Genomic DNA, 16,249 nt, shown 5'->3' with positions numbered 1-16,249 from the left:
TTGATAGGGAAAAGCAGAATGATGAGAAGAGACTGTGTATGTACCACTGCTCCAATCACTGTTTCTGAATGTGGTCTGTGTAAGTGCTCTTGGACTAATGCCTTCAATGTAATTTACATGGCTTTTTATATGAAAAATAGAAAAATACATATTACTTGTTACTTATATGTATAACTTATATCTGACAAAGCAATGACAAGGGCGATATATATATATATATATATATATATATATATATATATATATATATATACACACACACAATTATTTTTTAATAAAATAGAAATCAAAAGTATACAATAATAAAGAGGAAAGAAAGTTCCCCAAAAGATCTTATATGTGTCTGGAAGATGTAATCTACCAATAGAGGCTGCTGATGAGATTCAACTGGGTAAGTATTATAGCTGACACTAAAGGACTGAATAACTCACTTTCTGACAGGGGTTAGGCTTCCCCTAATAGGACTGACTTAGCCAATACCTTATCACAGGGAGTTATAGGAGGATATTGTGAGTTCTGGAAAGTTACCTGTTTGGGTTTGTGCAGGTACATAACCCATATGCCACAGGGACAGTATGACTGATGAGCATCCTTGGTTTAAAGTAATAACTCTGGCACTAAAGGTTCTAAGTGAATGGAGATAAGTGATGGTAATGAAGGAAACCTATTACTGAGAGCTGAAATAAATGATAGGGAAGGGAAGTACTTGTTTTGAGCATGTTGTTAAGAATTAGTACTTGTAGGAAAATCTGTGGAAATCTGCAAGAGAACAAGTGAACATCAATGAGAATCTTTTTCAGTGCTGTATAACTTTACAAGATTACATTAGAGCACTGAGAGTGAAGAGGTGCTAGTGCAACCAGGTGGTACTGTTTTATGCAGAGATAACGAATAGCAGAGATGGACTCGATGGTTTCTGAGAATAAATAAAAATAACATAGAGTTCTGCATGGCTGTTGTCTGACTCTGATCTGAGAAAATAAAATAGTCAATGAAATGGATGACTTGTCCAAAAGACTATGAATATACTGTAGAAGTAGAAAAAGTGAAATTCATCACAAATCAAAAACAACAAAGTGACTGCTGTTGGAACATGAAAGATAAAAGAAAAGTCAGTCTCAGACACAAGCTGAGATTCTGTGTTTACAAAGTGAAAATAAAATATTGTGGCAGGAGCCATAATAGACTTACATTAGCCTGCTTGACCCAAAACTAAAATATCAGAATGTGCAAGCTAAGAATGAGTCACTAAAAGCACACCTCCAAGAGACTGAAAACAAAGTCTGTAGACGGTTTCATGCTCACAGAAGCAAAGTGGATCAATTTATACAGCAAATGAATCCTGAAAGAATTGAAAGTAAACAGCACTGGCCAGTGAAGAACTAAAATGGCTAAATGCAGAAAAACTTAAGTACACATTATCAACAAACTGAGAAACTGGAACAAATGCCAAAATAAGTATAATTACCATATAGTATATTAACTTGTTTCTATAAATCTGAGCTAGATTTGTTAAAGTTTTAAGTAATAATCATGTATATTTACATATTACATTTATATGTGCTGTACTAGTAGGTCTGCATTTTATATCTGTGTCTTAAACATTGTATATATTTAACTTTTAAATTTTTATGTGCTATAATATTAGAAGTATGTTTTCTTCATTTCTAGCTAAACTAACACTAAAGGAATACCTTTTTTGCATCAGTTTGAAATACTTCATGTTGTGATGTCACAATTTTGCATGTATACACATTTATATCTGTACTATACTTGCTTTAACTTTAAATTCATCTGCATAAATAAACATCTGCATCTATATTATATACATGTCCTAACTGTAAAGAATTATTTTCTTTAAGTAACTGTGATGTCCGTGCACTGGCCCAGCAATCTAGGAGCCTCAATCCTCACCACTAACACCAGTGAGGGGCATCCATATAAGGAAAGGATAATAAATACACACACAGTAAAGTGCAATTTCCCTTAAGAGCACACAGAGATCACAGTCAGTCTGGGGCTGGTCTCTCCCCTTTCTCTCCAGGTCCCCAATAAGACTCCCCACTGGCATAGCTATAGGGTCCAGATCCCAGCTTAGTGGGCAAGCTAAAGCCTCCAGCACCCTCTCTGTCCAACAAGTGCTTCATGTCACTGCCCAAGTAGCTGACACACACACACACACACACACACACACACACACACACACACACACACACACACGCACACACACACACACACACACACACACACACACACACACACACACACACACACACACACACACACACACACACACACACACACTTTGAGATAAGAGTTTATACAACCACACAGGCACTCCTGGGGAAGGCTGGCACATAGCTGTGCCCCTTTTACCCAGACTATATGGTAGAAATCACTGCCACCACCCAGCTAATATTTATCAGCTACTCAAAGGCCCTTAAAAGGGTGTCCAATTATTACTGTGCAATATTATTATCCAAATGGTAAGAGCAAACTAACTGTCAAGACTTATTTGGAGTGACTTGGTACGCTATCACTATATACATGCGATGTACTCTTAGAGCTTAAATTATCTCTACACAAAACAGCCACAGTTGAAAAGTTTAAAAATATTTAATAATAATTAATAAAAACACAAGACAATACTTCTTACTACACAATGCTATTCAAGAGTTCAGAGATCACAGAGAAATATTTCACATAATACCGTAGAAAAGTTCTGACATCACAGAAAAACAAACTAGTTTAATCTTCCTATTCCCCTAGCTATATCTAAGAGAAAACACAGTTCTAAATAACTTACATATAGAATAGGCAGAGTGGTGATGTTAGATGTTCTCAAGACAAAATGCTCTGAGCTGTCTGATTCTCTCACTTTAAACTGATAACACAGAGCTGCTTCACATGACATAATTCTTCACACTTCTCTGGTGTTCCCAGGCTAACAGAAACTACATTTACATTCTTTATACCTGGTCAGAAACCAGAGCAATAAGGGACATTTATCCATGCACATTCTAGCCATTAACTCTGGTCTTAAAACAATAGGCAGGATGCTTCCCTCTAGACATATCAGCTCCGGATGTTGACATCAAAGATAGTCATAAAATGCTTGACTTAGCTTTCTTACAGCAGAGTGCACTGTTGTTACATTTTTGCAGTTCAATATCCAATGTAGTCTTTTCACATTTAAGAGAACAAGCCTATGGCTTACACTAATATTTACAAATTATATAATTATCTACAAAATTCTATCTGGCTAGGCTAGCAGCTTTCACCTATCCTCACAGTAACCAAAACACATTTACATAAAATCAAATTAGCATGCTGCATATGTACTGAATAGTCTATGCAGTTAATTATATTTCATTTATATTTAAAGAAACATTGAAAAAAATAATCTTCATTTCTAGCTTTTCTGTTGATCTTGATACATCTGGTACACAACAGCTCTTACCAGGTTTAAGCCTTACTTTATATTGTTCCAGTCCCTGCTGATGTAATGGAGAAGCCACCCTAGTGTCCTCTGCTGTCCATATCCAGTCTCTATTGTAGATAGTTTGGCCTACAAATCTCTCCTATAACCCTTCTAACAAGGCTGTGACCAGACTATCTTAAACCTGTAATAAACTTGTAAATGAAACTGCATCAAGAAAATTTTTTGTAATAAATATGTCCTTTTTGTATAATATCTGATAAAGTAAAAATATAAAAAAAAGCAGTATCAGGTTCTTAAAATAATATTTGCAGTTTTAATAATTATACTTGCTTCCCTAACTTTATATACATTTCTCCTACTTGAAATGAACCTATATTACAAAGAAATCGATTCTTGTACATCTGTAACCAAACTGATAAGGCATAATAGTGAAATAGGCTGCAACTTCATACTGAATTAAATGGAAAATTCGGTGGCATTTTTCTCCCTGTCACAACTCAAATGAAGCTAAAGTAGTAACCAGACAGGGCCTATATTACATAATTGAAGAGACACTTCTTTGAATATGTAATCATCGACCCCTAAACACCGGAATGCGAAAACCGCGAACGGCCAAAACTGCAAATTTTTTCCTAGGGAAAAAATTCAGTTGGCCGTTCCTGGAGTTTACCCATTACCCCAATGTAGAACGATCTTGGAGTTGGTATATTTAGTTAGGGGGTGTGGAGGCAAAGACCCCCACTTACATTAAATTTGAAGTGTTTGTTTTGTTTCTATGGCCCCGCAAATTTTTTCCCTATGAAAAAATTTGCGGTTTTGGCCATTTGCAGTTTTTGCATTTTTGTGTTTAAGGGTCGATGATTACATATTCTAAGAAGTGTCTCTTCAGTTATGTAATATAGACCCAACCAGACACTGTACGTATTCTTCAGCCTTCTTTTTGCATTTTTGCACCTTTACAAAATTAATCCTAACTACTGAGGTGGTGGTGCTGCGGTAGCGTTGTCGCCTCACAGTAAGACGTTGTCCTGTTCGATTCTCAGCTAAAGCGTCTTCTGTGTGGAGACATGCGTGAATGGGTGTACCTTAGTTGAAGGTTGTGCATCAGAGCTGGCAACTCGGTATGTAAAAATCGACCGGAGTTCCGCTTTGGCGACCCCTAACCAGGAAAAGCCAAAAAACACAACAACAACAAAATTAATCTTAACTATTGACTTTTTTACCTTGTGACCCTCAGACCGTAATTTATAGAAAAAAAAATGTTCAGTCTGAAGTGATGTCTTCCCACTACCTTACATGTTTCTGTTCTTTCAGCTGACTTCATTTAACTCCTTCAGTATTTCTGAATGCTGCTAAGATTTATCATCACTGTCTACAGTTTTTCTTGTAGCCCAAATTTCCAGATTCATAGTAAGAACTGTTTCAGTGTGAAACCTGTCCCTAATAATATTTAACTATTATTTACTATGCTGTTTAATAACATGCAGTACTGTCTTTAATTCAGCTCTCTGAGCTGACCATCTGATAACTCCGGTGTGCTCTGGTAAATTGCAATTCCTGCATGAAATGTATAAAATTTTGAACTATTTACATAAACACATTTACTAATATAATTGAACTGATCTGACTCTGTAGCTTTACTTGCCTGTCCTTTACAAGCATGTGAAGTTTCCTCATACAGTAAATTACATTGCATTCTTTCCTTACATGAGATTTGAACCTGTGGCTTCATTGGCACACAGTATTTATGTTATACTCTCTTCTTGCATGGGATGCAAACCTTTGAATGTACTGTCACTTTTAAAAATGTAACACTGGCTTTAAATTCTATAGTCTGCAAAAGTAGCAAAACATATCTGTAAATGCTCTTTTTCTGTCTCTGTCTGGATCAATATATTATTTATGCAGTATAACACTTTATTACTGTAATTTGATGGTTTTGACGACATCTGCTGAAACAAAACAATAGCAAAACATTCATCTGCCAGATCTGTAACTGTAAATCATTTATTCTATGGATTTAATTTGACTGTCATTTCTGGTGTACCATACAGAGACCATGCTATCAGAATGGTGTATATATTTACTAATTTCATCTGTAAGTACCAGCCTGTAACTGCCATCTTTCTTTTCTGACCATAAAAGTGAATTGAATGGAGCTGATTATTTTACTATATTACCTTTTCCTTTCCAGTCTCTGAGAATAAATTACTGTTTCTGAAAATGTAACGAGTTTTCTGTCTGCACTTCAGCTGTGGTAACTGAACCAGAACTATTTTTTTAGCCCATAAATCTGCATATTCCTGCAGTAACTGATTTTACAAATTCTGTACATCATCTGCACAATCTACTGCACACAAATTCTTACAATTATCTTCTGTTTGCGCTGCCGTACTTTCTGCACCATTTTTATTTCCCCATGAAATCCTGTTACTGGAGTCTAAAACAACATTTATCTCTGACAACATGTCCATACTTACTATGGTACTGTCACACTGAGCAATGCTCACTGCTGTAACCTTTGACCCTTCAAATCCTGACACCATTATAACTGTACTTGTGTCCTCCGATAGATGGCTGTGTGAACTGAAACTGATGTGTTTGTATTAATCAGTAAATTATTTCATAATTCCTTTCCTGTAGACCAGGTGTTCCAAAGTGTACACAGTGGCACCCTGGGGAGCCACACCTTCCTCACAGGGGTGCCACAAACTAATGTGTGGCACCCCTTATTTCCCGGCACTTTTAGTTTTTAAAAAATTAAATCCTGGCTTTTTGAGCTGACATCATCACACACGTGATGACATCAACTCCATAAGATGACTGCCAGCCTGTTGGAATCGAGCTTGTGTCTATTTCCGGCTGCTCAATGTTCCAAATGTTTAGCTGGGAACAAGTGGATATATGCTTCGTGGTGGTGGCAGCTGCATCGTCTCACCTGCCTTAAACTGTGGTATAATCAGATTGCTTACATTCCCATTCAGATAGGTAATTTGACTAGTCTGGAATGGCTGCACTTCAACTGCAACCAAATCAAAAAGATTCCTGTTCAGCTTTTTTTTGTTGTAAACTGCGCTTCCTGGATCTCAGCCACAATAACTTAAGCTCCATACCTGGGGACATCAGTTTCCTACAGAACATGCAGTACTTTGCTGTGACAGCAAACAAGGTGAGCAAACTGTTTTTTAAAACTGAATAACTTTGAAAAGGAAGTGTAGTACTATTAACTACTATTATGCTTTGCTGATCTACTTTAAAGAGAAGCATTTATCAGTGCTGTAAAACTAGCGTGTTGTAGAGGTAAGCTTGTGTTTTCTGATTGGTTGCTCTTTAATTTTTTTATGGACCAGATTTTTTTACTTACTGATTTTCAAGGTTGCGTTGGCCATGATCAAGTAAGACCTATTGCTGACAACAGAGCAGGGTTTGCAGCAGTGTGAGATGATTCGACAGCCTGTGTGGAGTATTGAACCTGCTCTTTGTTTCCTTGTGAAATACAGCTCCAGGAAAGTTTTCAGAAGCAGGATTTGTAAAATTCTGTCACACATTTCATGCAGTCTGAAATTCTTTTGCTAAAAGTCAAGCTACAGTGTGGTGTTTGGGTTAAAGCGAATGTCGTCTTGGATATTTATGTTTGGCTGTGTACTGTGTCCTGTAATGAAAAGATGCTTAAATAAATTTGTTTTTCTGTACTGTTCATATGTATATATACACACACACACACACACACACACACACACACACACGTGCATACATATTTGGACAGACAACACATCTGGCTGTAAAATTCTTATTCTCAAATATTTATTTGTAAATTTAGTTGCTGAGCAGGACAGTACAGCTTCACCCTACTGCACACAGAATTTTCAGGTCTTGTTGGATTTACTTAAGGAAGAGATGTGAACACATTGTTGGAAATGTATGCTATTTTTTATCCAGCATTAATAGAATTTCTGTTTTTCTTGTCAGTACTCGGATAGTCCAGTGACCTTAAGGTAAAAAAAAAGCTTATGGTGAAATTAACAAGTAGGATTGATGATAAAGTGGGTCTGGTCTAAACTGTTAGCACTAGAGGTCTTTGCACAGCATGAAGAAATACATGAGTAGTTTTCTTAAAAATATATATATAATAATGAAAATAAAGTAAAAAATCATGACTTTAAGGGGGCAATGAGTGAAAATGATGTATACATTTTAGAAGTATTTACCGGGCAATGTTTCTAGGGGTGTTTTTAATGTTAAGTGGGGTTGGGATAGTATTATAAGGTCTGGTTACCGAATATCCTTTTCTGGCTACATCTGTGCAACAGTTGAGAGGTATGCTGGACAGAGTCAAATAATAGGGACAGATTTTAAATATTGCTCTTATAAACTTAAAGTTAATAAGGTTGCCATTAGGTTTGCTTACCTCTCAACCATAGTAGATCAGTGTTATGCTGTTAAGCAGAATGTACACTTTTTTTTTTTGATAATTGTCTTTTTATTGTACTTTTGAGCTTTTCTCCCCAGGTCTCCTAGTCCAGTCGGGCAGCCTTGTTAAACAAATGTCAAATAAATAAATGAAATATGCACTTTATGCATGCCTTGGGGGGGGGGCACCTTGGGAAAACCTGGATTCAGCAAGGGAGCCGAGAATCGTAAAAAATTGGGAACCACTGCTGTAAACAATGAAATATATGATCTGTCTTTCCTCTCTGCCTTAAATGATGTTAGATAAATCATCTGGTTTGGTGCTGGACTGCCATACCCTTTATAGATATTCTAAAAATCATTTTCTATAAAATTATTAATGACATTTAATTGAGCTATGGTATGTGTTTCTTTTTTACTTTGTCCTGAAGTCATCTGGTTTGGTGCGGGCCTGCTACACCCTTTATAGATATTTCAAAAATCATTTTCTATAGAACTATTAACAACATTGACATGAGGTATGGAAGACATTGCATCCTTACTTTGCCCTGAAGTCTGTATATTATTTACACTTATGTTTACTGTATCAGGCTGATCTGCTTCTGAAGGACTGTCACAAGTCTCTGCACTCTTATCTCCTGTCAGTGCAATATTTGTACTTGCTTCTGAAAACAAGAAATTAGAATTGATTACATCCTGATTACTTGTGTCTGAAATCATACAGTTGATGTTAACCTGAGACACTGAAAATGTCTGCTCTGTGTTCTGTCCTGAAATGTGCATGTCATGTACACTGTGTTTATGTCAGGCTGATCTGTATTTGCAATATTGCTACTTAACTCTACATTTTGAATTACATATGTTGTAGCATTTACATTGTTTTCTAAAGACTGTAAAAAAGAATGTGTTACAATTTGCACATTATTTAAATTTAAAGCTATACTGATATAAGAAGCATAAAATACTGTTGGTTCTATAAACACATTCATATTGTGGATCATAAGGCTCCATTACCTCACTCATTACAGTTTGTTTCTGTATTTTAATCCTTTTGCATCTAGAAAGATTTGACATTCATGGACTGATACCATTTAAATTTAAAGCAATATTTCTGGATCACATTTTTTAGGCTACTTTACCCTATTTTTAACTTTAAATCACACTTTTACTGGTACATTTACTGTAGAATTATTTAAACTGTTTTTACATTCACTGTCTGACATAGCTATAAAATGTATGCTTACTGATGCTTTTACTGAAAAAAGTCTTTGAACTTACCTGAGATTTCCTGTCTGATTTAGCTATAAAATGCATTAATAAAAATGAACTCTCACATGAGGAAAGCTGAAGGGGCATTGAGAAGGCATCCAGGCATCTTGCAGCTTCTTTGAACTCCCTCTTGTAAGGATTCCCTTGCCTCTCTGATGTCACACTGGAGACTTGAAGGTCTATCATCCTGTTTGGTAATTGTAAAATTTTCCAATACATTGCTGTTAACTGGATAATGTCCATTACACTGATAACCTGCAGTGTTGTCTTCTTTCTTGGGGTTACTGAAGATTTCCAGTACTTTACTGTAGATTTTTACTGAAGTAATGCTCTTAAGGAACACTGCTGTTCTGTAAAGTACGCATAGTCTGTCTGCAGGTTTACTATGGGATTGTGGTACACACTTTAACCATCAATATTTGTCCCATTTAAGAAATGGACTGAATGTCATTATCTTTTAATTGCCCAGTGCTATATTTGACAAATGCCAAAAATCTCAGCTTCTCCTTTATGTGTCAAATCGTCTTGCACCTTTCAGAATAAAATTATTTACTCACTAAGAGATTGATAAAGGTGGTTTATAATGTAGTAGCAACATACAGTGGAGGTAGATATAGTAATTCAATAAGATCTGAACACGTCTTATACACATTATTTCCTTTTTTCTGTAAAGGCAGAATTTAGACAAACTGCACTGTTTTCTATAGTTTTTGGACTTTTACTGACTTTTGAATATCTGTATTAAATCCTCTGAGTATCTAAACTGATTTTGGGATATTTAAAGGAGAACCACACCCACAGACTCAAAAACATGAGTTTATTACATTATGGTTTGGTGTTTCCTACATTTTAACACCACTCTGGGATGATTTACAGGTTTTTAAATATTTTTATACGTAATTTCTGAGTCTGATCACATGGAGTCTGGCATCTTGAAGTAATTCTGATTGTTTAGTCTGCCACTAGGTATTCCAAAATGTAGTACTCATCTGTAAAAAGTTACATCACACTGGCCTCTTTCTTCGTAAAGCTCCTGTCATTGTACTTATTTTACATGCATACACTGCTGTCTCAGTCAGTTAGTTTTAAGTAACATTTCATGCTGTTCAATGACTACTTAAAACACAAACAGTGCAAATGCCACAGAACAGACTTTCAAAGTGCTTTTTATTGATGCTTCTTTTTAGAATGGCTAAACTGAATTGTTTTTGTTAAGCCTGAATTGTACTACTTTGACTCATCTCCCATCCCTTTTTACACCTAACTTTCCTAGCTGTCAAAGTGCTAAGGATAATTTGAGCTGTTACTTGCTGTGATTGACAGCTCACAGCAGGAGACTTGACTCATGTACTGTTTCCATGTTCTGGCCTTTACTTTCTGTATGGGTAGGGGAAGGATTGGGGAGCTGTGACATCACAGCATGGGTGGGTTTTTAGGACAGTCAGGGTGATGTCAGTGTGGGGAGGAAACTGGGCAGAAAACTACCTGTATTCAGTGACCTTGATGACATCAATGAATTGGAGACTGCAGCAATGGCAGGATAAACGTTTTTTGAAAGTGAAACCACCACAGTACAGTAAGGTACTGTTCTAGTGGAGAGAGACAGTCAATTTAAAAATTTTAAATGCTGTGTTGTTTATACATTGCAGGGGCAATAGATAGGGAGAAAAAGGACAGAGACATTGAGCATTTAATAATAGAATCCCGTTGTTGTCCTTTAAACTGATGGACATTTGAATTGACTTCTATACTTAATCTCCTGAGCATCAAAACTGAACAGCTATACTCAATCTTTTCCAAACTGAACTGACATCTGACTAGAAGGTATCTCTCCTAATACTTGTAACACCCTGTACATTTCCTACAAGTTTTGCACGCCTCTTTAACTTTGGTTCCCAAGCCTTGTATCATCTAAACAGTTTCTGTTTTTGTACCAAATATTCTGTATACTCTATAAGCATGTCTCATCCTTATCAGTGATTTGGCCTGAAGGTTATTTCACTGAGGTCATTTGTATCCTTCAGTGAAACATTCCTTTGTATTGAAACTCACTTAGTGAAGCTGCTTGTAAACTCTGAATTATAAAAAGAAGATATATGCCTTTTTTATTATGGTTGCATTTCTAGGTCTATGCAAAGAGAATACTGAATTTATGCAGGATTTTTTACTGGCAGAAATATTTTTATGTCAAGCCTATTCTTATAATACCCCCAAATTCATCACAGCTACCATTTCATGAAAAACAGCTACTGAAATAAATCAGTGATCAGCCACATGATACTGAAGCAGCAGTCAAACATAATTACATATCAAAAGTTAAAATAACTTGCTATTTAATTTATATTTTTCAATAGTTATTCAATTTATGTATTTCAATAAATTTTTTTTTGAGAAAAATTTTAAATTACCTGGGAAAAGAATAATGGCATCTATCTATCTATCTATCTATCTATCTATCTATCTATCTATCTATCTATCTATCTATTTATCTACTTATAGACCTCAGGACTAAAACAACAGAATTGTTCAAAATATTAGGGGAATTGATGAGCTTTCAGTAGGGGACAGTACTCACAGAATGGGATTGGAAGGTAGTTTGTGAAGGAGCAGATGTTTCAGCATACCCCAGAATTAGTATTTATTATAGTGACAAAAGAGGGTATGTTACTAAAAGTAGTTGAACATCTTTGGAATGTTAGACATATCCAGTCACAGTGGGAAGCAGGAAGAATATATATTTTGTTTTTCCAGATACAAATCACAATCTTGATTTGATAAATGTTTATCTTATTATGGAATGCCTGGATTCTATTAGGAATATATTCACATTCCTTAATTGTGAGCCACCACACCCCACTGGAAATAACTGCAACAAGAATACTCTCATACAGGAGACTGAGAGAGAGAGACACACTGGTGATTCCCAGTTCACTTATTAAGAAACAAATATTTTAAATAGTGGGTCAAAGAAATGCTGAAGGAATAGTTAGATAAATTAATGGAGAACTCTAATATTCTAGCAGAAGAGTAGAATATTTTAAAATTTATTTTAACGACTAGAGTTTAGGTAAAGGAAAGCGTGCACTGGGAGTGATGTCAACTGAAAACAGTGTATAAAGAAAGTGTTCAGATTGTAAAGCAATTACAACAAAGTGAAAATAACTGGTGCAGGGATGTGTGCAAAATGGAAGGAAGCCAGACTACATGCATGAATATGGAATGGTAACACTTAAAGAAAGTTTTTTTTTCATTGATATCCCAAAAGCTCAGAAATTGTTAATTAGAAGATTAAGACAACAGAAAGTAGGAGGAATGTTAACCAAAAATAGAGAGCCCGGCACAAGGGAAATAACCGACAACCTAAACAGATACTTCATGTATTTAAATTTTACAACTGAGTACTATACAAGGCAGATAAGATAGAAATTAGGCAATATCTGTAAATGAATAGCTTTGTTCTAGACCATACATTACTTAAGTTGTAAGAGAATGAGGTGGGGCAGTTAAATATTTATATTCATCAGGAGGAGATTACTTGTGCTATACTACATCAGACAGTAAGGAATTCCCCCGGCTTGGATGGCATCCCTTTGGAGATTTGGGAGATAGAAACCCAACTGTTAATTTGGTTTTAATTAGTGATGTTTAACATCATTTTTAGAAGGTGTGCAAGCCCTTGTTGCTTAGAAAGTACCTACAGACGTTGTAATAGCAAAAGAAGGCAATGATCCCCTAGACTCAGTGGCCTTTAGGCTGATATCAGTTCTCAGGCATGACTACACAGTATTTATGTTGACTATAGCCAGGAGGGTAGCAACTTTACTCCCAAATATAATAAATAAAGATCAATGTGATTTTATTGAAGGGTGACAAACATTTGATAACATTAATAATAATAATGTTATAATGTGGTGGGAAGTGGAAAACACAGGCCAATACTTTATATTGATAGATCTTGATGCTGAAAAAAGATTTTGATAAGGTGTGAAGGAATTATATGTTGAAAACTCTACAAAAATGTGGCTTTTCTAACAAGCTGATACAATTAGTAAGTGGGTTGTATGAGTGCTCCCAAGATGGAATAAATGTGAGATGAAGGCTATCAGAGGTTTTAATGTATCCAGAGGTAAAAGGCAGGGGTGACTACTTTTCCCTTTAATATCTGTACTATACAAAGAGCCTTTAGCTCAAAAAATAAGACAATCTAAAATGGAGGGATACAATGAGCATGGGATGCAGGAAAAACTATCTGTTAACGCCCCTTTTGGAATGTACCTCACAAGACATCTGCAGCAGCTGGAAAGGCCACAGAAGTACCTCACAAAGAGGATTACTGGCCTCAAACAAATGCCTTGCACTGACCATCTCAAAAAGAGTTTATTTATTTATTTTATTTTACATTTGTTGATTGGGAAAGTCCATCTGGATATATGTCCATTTTCAGCGGAGGCCCGGGGAGAAAAGCTCCAAGAGATTATAGAATCATAACAGTGATTACAAACAGAACTAAACACATTTTCAAATTTACATTAGTAACTCCAGAAAAAAAAGTTCATAAAAAACTCCAGCTTTACTCCGTAGCTTATCGCCTACTCTGAGGTGATTTCTGCCTAACATATAAAGCTATGTCAAACCCAGAGCTGTTGGACATGCTACACCTAAAGAAATCCCAATCCCTCTGAGCTACATGCTCTAGGGACCTAAACCTTGTCACTACAATAAACAGGACATGCTGGAGGGATAGATTCCTGTCCCAGAGACATCCCATACTCTGGAACTGGCTACCCATCTATGTCAAGCAAAGTTCTTCACTAGCACTCTTCAAGAAAAATCTTGATGAGTGGATGGGAAATAGGAAATACACCCCAGGGATCACTTCTGTGGCTCTGCTTGACAGTGGCACAGGAAAATAACTTTCTTGGGTGGCGTAAGCCAAGGAACCTTGTTGGCTAGGCTTATGTAGGCCCTTGGGTTGATAGCCTCTTACCTACCTAGGAACCTATGATGTAATTATAAATATGTCTAATCCTAAGCAGGGGGCCCCAGTTTTATGTAGTTTGATCAACATTTTTCAAATATTCTGTGGTTACAAAGCTAATGAAAGAAAAAAAAGCTATTGCTGTCAGTCATGCTTCATCTTGTGACATGGTACAGCATTTTCCATAACTTTGGGGACATGACATAATGAGATGTCTGGGTGTGTGGTTATGACGATGTGTGTGCATAATACATGTATCCGGGAAGAGCTGGAACAAAAGATATCCAAGTCATTTTGGAGACTGAGGTTTGCTTGGTATTGATCTAGATAATAAGAGTCAGGCTATCGAGATGTCCATAGGTTCATGCATACTTATTAGGCTATTGATCCATGAGTCGCTTTAGAAGCCTAGCCATACATTCCCATGAAGTTTGTAGACCTTATATTTTAAGTTCCAATAACCCAGAGATGAGCAGAACATTTAAATGTTGCCCATATACATGAGCGACAAAATTTTGGGCCTAAAATTCTTCCAATTTTTAGCCCCATGTCACACTGAGACTTGAAGGTCTGTCATCCTGTTTGGTAATTGTAAAATTTTCCAATACATTGCTGTTAACTGGATAATGTCCATTACACTGATAACCTGCAGTGTTGTCTTCTTTCTTGGGGTTACTGAAGATTTCCAAAAAACACAAACTGAAAAATGCCAAGGGAACAGCTTTCTGTTTATATGTTCTTTTGAAGGAAAAATTTGGGAATTGTTTTTAACCTAATTTTTCCCCCTTTTTTGGGGACTAATTCCCCCATTTTTTTAATTTCCCGGGCTGTCAAATCCCAAAAATTTAGCTTTCCTTTTGTGAAATTTTGCATTTTCAGAAAAATTACTCATGAGTTTATTTTTTGGTTTATTTTGAAAATGGGTGGGGGGGATTGAATTAATAAGATTGGGTTTTAACACATTTTTTCCCTTGGGAAAGGAAATTTTAGAAAATTTCCCTGTTTTCAATTTTTGGTTTTTTATGACTTTAATAATTGGGAACCTCAGCAAAGGGAGGGATATTTAAAGGAAACCCCCCCACAGAAAAAACAGGTTTAAAAGGTTTTTTTTCCTTTTTTGGGAGAACGGGTTTTAAAAATTTTAAATGCTGTGTTGTTTATACATAGCAGGGGCAATAGATAGGGAGAAAAAGGACAGAGACATTGAGCATTTAATAATAGAATCCCGTTGTTGTCCTTTAAACTGATGGACATTTGAATTGACTTCTGTACTTAATCTCCTGAGCATCAAAACTGAACAGCTATACTCAATCTTTTCCAAACTGAACTGACATCTGACTAGAAGGTATCTCTCCTAATACTTGTAACACCTTGTACATTTCCTACAAGTTTTGCACGCCTCTTTAACTTTGGTTCCCAAGCCTTGTATCATCTAAACAGTTTCTGTTTTTGTACCAAATATTCTGTATACTCTATAAGCATATCTCATCCTTATCAGTGATTTGGCCTGAAGGTTATTTCACTGAGGTCATTTGTATCCTTCAGTGAAACATTCCTTTGTATTGAAACTTACTTAGTGAAACTGCTTGTAAACTCTGAAATATAAAAAGAAGATATAGGCCTTTTTTATTATGGTTGCATTTCTAGGTCTATGCAAAGAGAATACTGAATTTATGCAGGATTTTTTACTGGCAGAAATATTTTTATGTCAAGCCTATTCTTATAATACCCCCAAATTCATCACAGCTACCATTTCATGAAAAACAGCTACTGAAATAAATCAGTGATCAGCCACGTGATATTGAAGCAGCAGTCAAACATAATTACATATCAAAAGTTAAAATAACTTGCTATTTAATTTATATTTTTCAATAGTTATTCAATTTATGTATTTCAATAAATTTTTTTTGAGAAAAATTTAAAATTACCTGGGAAAAGAATAATGGCATCTATCTATCTATCTATCTATCTATCTATCTATCTATCTATCTATCTATCTATCTATTTATCTACCTATAGACCTCAGGACTAAAACAACAGAATTGTTCAAAATATTAGGGGAATTGATGAGCTTTCAGTAGGGGACAGTACTCACAGAATGGGATTGGAAGGTAGTTTGTGAAGGAGCAGATGTTTCAGCATACCCCAGA

General features: G+C 35.8%; 1 long non-coding RNA gene across 1 annotated transcript in view; it reads left to right on the top strand.

Annotated features, from left to right (window-relative positions):
* Positions 1-16,249, top strand: part of LOC122813349 — a 292,537-nt gene that overhangs the window by 32,603 nt on the left and 243,685 nt on the right. Inside the window, exon 2 of the long non-coding RNA XR_006366667.1 lies at positions 9,154-9,315. This is a non-coding gene — a long non-coding RNA (uncharacterized LOC122813349). The remainder of the gene's footprint in view (positions 1-9,153; positions 9,316-16,249) is intronic.

This window comes from Protopterus annectens, chromosome 10.part0, assembly GCF_019279795.1.
Source record: "Protopterus annectens isolate FY-2018-M chromosome 10.part0, PAN1.0, whole genome shotgun sequence".
NCBI lineage: Eukaryota > Metazoa > Chordata > Ceratodontiformes > Protopteridae > Protopterus > Protopterus annectens.
Note: the sequence above shows the minus strand (reverse complement) of the source record. Positions and strands in the feature narration are given on the sequence as shown.